The sequence below is a fragment of the Vicugna pacos genome, chromosome 15, assembly GCF_048564905.1.
Source record: "Vicugna pacos chromosome 15, VicPac4, whole genome shotgun sequence".
Taxonomy (NCBI): domain Eukaryota; kingdom Metazoa; phylum Chordata; class Mammalia; order Artiodactyla; family Camelidae; genus Vicugna; species Vicugna pacos.
In genome coordinates, this window is record NC_133001.1 from 14891101 (window position 1) to 14897259 (window position 6159).

The following is a 6159-nucleotide window of genomic DNA, read 5'->3' on the forward strand; positions in this document are numbered from 1 at the left end:
CCGTCCCTGATGACCCAAATAACTCATAGACCTGGGTCTTAGAGCTTAGAAGAAAAGAGTCAGCTTTATTACTTTGCCGGGCAAAGGGGACTCATAGCCAGTCTAGTGCCTTCAAAGCTGTGAACCCACCTTGGGGACAGGGTGGGGTGGTTATATAGCCATAGCTCAAACAGTAAAGCATCAAGATCACGATCAACAGAATCATTTTCTCATCAGAAGACTTAGAGTGGCATCATGATGCCTCCAGGAGACCAATTCTGTAGAGACTAGCTGTCACTTTTTTGACCTCTTTATCTTGTAAGCGCTCAAGGTGTGGTCTCCTTGGTGTTTAGCCTCCTTTGTAAGGTTACAAAGTTCTGTGACCTTCTCCCTGGAGAACAACTCAGAAACCAAGTATGATTATAGCTTTTGATTACTCTAATAAAGTAGAAACAGTAAAATCAATAGCTTTAGTTTTTTTTTTTTACATTTTTTATTGATTCATAATCATTTTACAGTGTTGTGTCAAATTCCAGTGTTCACAATTTTTCAGTCATTCATGGACATATACACACTCATTGTCACATTTTTTTCTCTGTGATTTATCATAACATTTTGTGTATATTTCCCTGTGCTATACAGTGTAATCTTGTTTATCTATTCTACAATTTTGAAATCCCAGTCTATCCCTTCCCACCCTCTACTCCCCCCCCGGTAACCACAAGTCTGTATTCTCTGTCCATGAGTCTATTTCTGTCCTGTATTTATGCTTTGTTTTTGTTTGTTTGTTTGTTTTTGTTTTTTAGATTCCACTTATGAGCGATCTCATATGGTATTTTTCTTTCTCTTTCTGGCTTACTTCACTTAGAATGACATTCTCTAGGAGCATCCATGTTGCTGCAAATGGCATTATGTTGTCGGTTTTTATGGCTGAGTAGTATTCCATTGTATAAATATACCACTTCTTCTTTATCCAGTCACCTGTTGATGGACATTTAGGCTGTTTCCATGTTTTGGCTATTGTAAATAGTGCTGCTATGAACATTGGGGTGCAGGTGTCATCCTGAAGTAGATTTCCTTCTGGATACAAGCCCAGGAGTGGGATTCCTGGGTCATATGGTAAGTCTATTCCTAGTCTTTTGAGGAATCTCCACACTGTTTTCCATAGTGGCTGCACCAAACTGCATTCCCACCAGCAGTGTAGGAGGGTTCCCCTTTCTCCACAGCCTCTCCAGCATTTGTCATTTTTGGATTTTTGAATGACGGCCATTCTGACTGGTGTGAGGTGATACCTCATTGTAGTTTTGATTTGCATTTCTCTGATAATTAGTGATATTGAGCATTTTTTCATGTGCCTATTGATCCTTTGTATTTCTTCCTTGGAGAATTGCTTGTTTAGTTAGGTCTTCTGCCCATTTTTGGATTGGGTTGTTTATTTTTTTCTTATTGAGTCGTATGAGTTGCTTATATATTTTGGAGATCAAGCCTTTGTCGGTTTCACTTGCAAAAATTTTCTCCCATTCCGTAGGTTTTCTTCTTGTTTTATTTCTGGTTTCCTTTGCTCTGCAGAAGCTTGTAAGTTTCATTAGGTCCCATTTGTTTATTCTTGCTTTTATTTCTTTTAGGAGAAAATTTTTGAAATGTATGTCAGATAATGTTTTGCCTATGTTTTCCTCTAGGAGGTTTATTGTATCTTGTCTTATGTTTAAGTCTTTAATCCATTTTGAGTTGATTTTTGTATATGGTGTAAGGGTGTGTTCTAGCTTCATTGTTTTACATGCTGCTGTCCAGTTTTCCCAACACCATTTGCTGAAGAGACTGTCTTTATTCCATTGTATATTCTTGCCTCCTTTGTCGAAGATGAGTTGACCAAAAGTTTGTGGGTTCATTTCTGGGCTCTCTATTCTGTTGCATTGGTCTATATGTCTGTTTTGGTACCAATACCATGCTGTCTTGATGACTGTAGCTCTATAGTATTGTCTGAAGTCTGGGAGAGTTATTCCTCCAGCCTCTTTCTTTCTCTTCAGTAATGCTTTAGCAATTCTAGGTCTTTGATGGTTCCATATAAATTTTATTATGACTTGTTCTAGTTCTGTGAAATATGTCCTGGGTAATTGGATAGGGATTGCATTAAATCTGTAGATTGCCTTGGGCAGTGTGACCATTTTAACAATATTGATTCTTCCAATCCAAGAGCATGGAATATCTTTCCATTTTTTAAAGTCTTCTTTAATTTCCTTCATCAATGGTTTATAGTTTTCTGTGTATAATTCTTTCACCTCCTTGGTTAGATTTATTCCCAGATATTTTATTACTTTGGGTGCTATTTTAAAGGGGATTGTTTCTTTACTTTCTTTTTCTGTTGATTTATCGTTAGTGTAAAGAAAGGCAACTGATTTTTGAACATTAATTTTGTAACCTGCTACCTTGCTGAATTCTTCGATCAGCTCTAGTAGCTTTTTTTGTGGACCTTTTAGGGTTTTCTATATATAGTAACATGTCGTCAGCATATAATGACACTTTTACCTCTTCTTTTCCAATTTGGATCCCTTTTATTTCTTTCTCTTGCCTGATTGCTGTGGCTAGGACTTCCAGGACTATATTGAATAGGAGTGGTGATAGTGGGCATCCTTGTCTTGTCCCAGATTTTAGTGGGAAGCTTTTGAGTTTTTCACCATTGAGAACTATGCTGGCTGTAGGTTTGTCATATATAGCTTTTATTATGTTGAGATATGTTCCCTCTATACCCACTTAGGCGAGAGTTTTTATCATAAATGGGTGTTGAATTTTATCAAATGCTTTTTCTGCATCGATTGAGATGATCATGTGGTTTTTGTCCTTTCTCTTGTTGACGTGATGTATTACATTGATTGATTTGCGTATGTTGAACCAGCCTTGTGTCCCTGGGATGAACCCCACTTGGTCATGATGTATAATCTTTTTTATGTGTTGTTGGATTCTATTTGCTAAAATTTTGGTGAGGATTTTGGCATCTATGTTCATCAGTGATATTGGCCTATAATTCTCTTTTTTTGTAGTGCCTTTGCCTGGTTTTGGTATCAGGGTGATGGTGGCTTCATAGAATGAGTTTGGGAGTATTCCCTCCTTTTCAATCGTCTGGAAGAGTTTGAGAAGGACTGGTATGAGTTCTTCTTTGTATGTTTGGTAGAATTCCCCGGTGAAGCCATCCAATCTTGTACTTTTATTTGTAGGGAGGTTTTTAATTGCTATTTCTATTTCCTTTCTAGTGATCGGATTGTTCAAGTGTTCAGTTTCTTCTTGATTCAGTTTTGGTGGACAGTATGTTTCCAGAAACTTGTCCATCTCCTCTAGGTTATCCAGTTTGGTTCCATATAGTTTTTCATAATATTCTCCAATAGCTTTAGTTTTAACAGTGGACCTGGAACTGTGAGTAGCAACTGGTCAGTCAGGTCAATTGACCATTTTAAGGGCAAGCATAAGAATAAGCATAATGGATATGTTTCTTGTCTTGTTAAGGTTGTTTAAAGCCATAAAGATCATAAAGATCACAGGTTCTTATTACCAAAAAGGTGCTTAAGTAGACTTTGTTCCTGATCGACACTCCTTGAGAAATATTGTGGCTGGTTTAATCAAGGTCTTGTTAAAAAAAAAAAAGAGTTTAGAAGAATGCCAATTAAAATGGTATTAAATATACATATTAGTAAAGGACCCAGAAAGTTGCTGCTTTTAAAACAAATCAGATTAAACAGTGTTAAAAAAAAATCCCTGTGCTTTAAGAATTTGTTCCATATAAGCACTTGCACATGTGTGAAATAACCTACTTACAAAAATTGTACAGCATCTTTATAGTAGTAAAAGATTGAAAAGAATCTGCAAGTCCATTGACAGGTGACTAAGTACACAAATTTTACTATATCCATTCAGCTGATCAAATGAGTGAGTTTGCTCTTAGGTATCAACAAAGCTTTCAGAGATATTACTGAGGGAAAAAAGCAAAATGTGGGACAATTTAGTATATCATGTTTTATGTACAAATAGGGGAAGATTACACACACCCACTCACATACATATTTGGGTTATGCATCAAATATTTCCATATTCACTATAAGGAGACAAAAATGAGGTTTAAGTGGGTGGGAATGAGGTGAGTAAAGGAAATTTCTTTTCACTGTATAGGCCTTCACTTTGAAAATTAAAAAAAATAAATAAATAAATACATGTCTCTATATTCTTTTCTTTTCCTGGAAGGATTAGGAAAAAAAAGAAAAGAACAAACCTCACCCTTTTTCCAAGAGAGTTTATCCTTGAGAGAAGGGTCTTTAGGTTTTAACACCATCTCACTGATTTTCTAACATGTTATTTTTATGTAAAATACGGTTTAACTAGCAGGAGAATCATAGGGTTTATTTTTTTTCTTTCTTTATGCTTTCTTATAATTAATAACCCAATACATTTTATTTTCTTTTAAAAAACTATTGCTGGCCATCTTTCCCTGCTGTTTAGAAAACACGAGCATAAGGATCTTTAGAGGCCAAGTCTCTCCTAAGGTTTATTTTATTCAGATTGTAACTTTTGGGGAAAGTTTTTGAACCCAACTTTGCTGGTTTAAAATGTATTGCCGTTTGCCCTGTAATTCCCCCATGTGAATTACCTCAAGTTCTGGTAAAATGCTTATGAAAGGCATGGGCTTTTCACAAATTATCACACTTCTTAAGACTACAATTTCCTGGGCCTGGGCTCTGTCCATGAAGAGAGGAAGCAATAAAATGCTGTTTTCTTAGTTAAGGTGACAGAAGTGACTGGCACAAAGAATAATCCATTTCACAAGGTGAATATATATTCAGCACCAAGCCATGCTTCAAAAGCACAGTTAGTGAGAAATTGTTTCTACAGAAAGATCTCTCAATCTACCAGATCTCTCCCAAGTGTGCTACCATTTCATTTATGCTTATGTGATCTCTGACTTTAAGGAGTTGGGTGAGGTTAGTTTACAGAATTAAATTACAGACCAGCTTATTAGAAATGGATAAAAGAGGTGAACACATTATTGAGTAAATTTGATTTTATTTATGTCTTATCTTCCGGCTGTGCCTTCTAGCTCGTATAACTTTTATACCCACACACTTTCTTCTTGTAACATTTTAACTCTACTCGAAATTACTTTGTCTTTGTGCTTCCAACTAATTGCTCTTTTAAAGATATGTCTGACTCAGTTGTTTTCCTCTTTCCTGACTTCTATCTAAAGTCAAAAGAAGGTAATGACAGAGAAAGATGACACGGAGCAGCAGGAGCATGTTCTTTCTTCCTCCCCGGCCTTCTAGTCCTCCTGCTAGAACCCTTTATTGGTCAGATTTTTCATAAGGAGCAGCTGGTAAAGAAATGTTGTTGGCAGAGTCCCAGTCCCAGTCCCAGTGTCACAAGCAGAGTGCAGAAAACTGTGTTTGGAACTTCAGAGAATAATTTAATAACTGGTACACATTCACACTTCCTTTATATAAAACTTTAAAAATTCTATGAAAATGTTTATATATCAAATTAATAGCAATTTTAAAAGCATTTTTTACTTTTTTCTTTCTTTCCTGCCTATGAAACATGAGATAATGACACAGGTAATTTAAAATAACAAATCCAGCCAAGTATTTGGGTACCCACGAAGAGCATCATATTAGGCCTTGAGAGATTTAGGATATCGAGTGTCTTTTATGTACAGCATTCATAACTACAAGGATGAAAAGATAGATGTCTTCTGTCTTCATGGATTTTTGGAAAAAAAGGCTAGTTTTTTTTAATAATACTATGTTTCTAGTAATCAGCTTAGGCTGAGAATATTCCTATTAGCATACATTTCTGTGGCATTCACCTGCTATGAAATGTAAATAATTCCTTGTCTGCTATAGAGGAATACCGCAAGGGAAGATGTATTACCTTTTTCTTCTGTCATGAAAATGACTATTCTCACTTCATCCAATGGCATTAAACTGTTAACAGAGTATTACCTGCAGCCTATTTAACAGCTCATGTTAAAATTATCCACAAAGCATAAATTAGGATTTAAAAATTAGGATAAGTGTTTAGTTGTCTGATGTAGGTAATATTTAAAAATATATTCTGGAGTAGATTGATTCATTATCACAGGGTGGACTTTCCTATTCTATACAAATACGAGAGAATTATGTTTTACCTTGTATCATTTTCCGT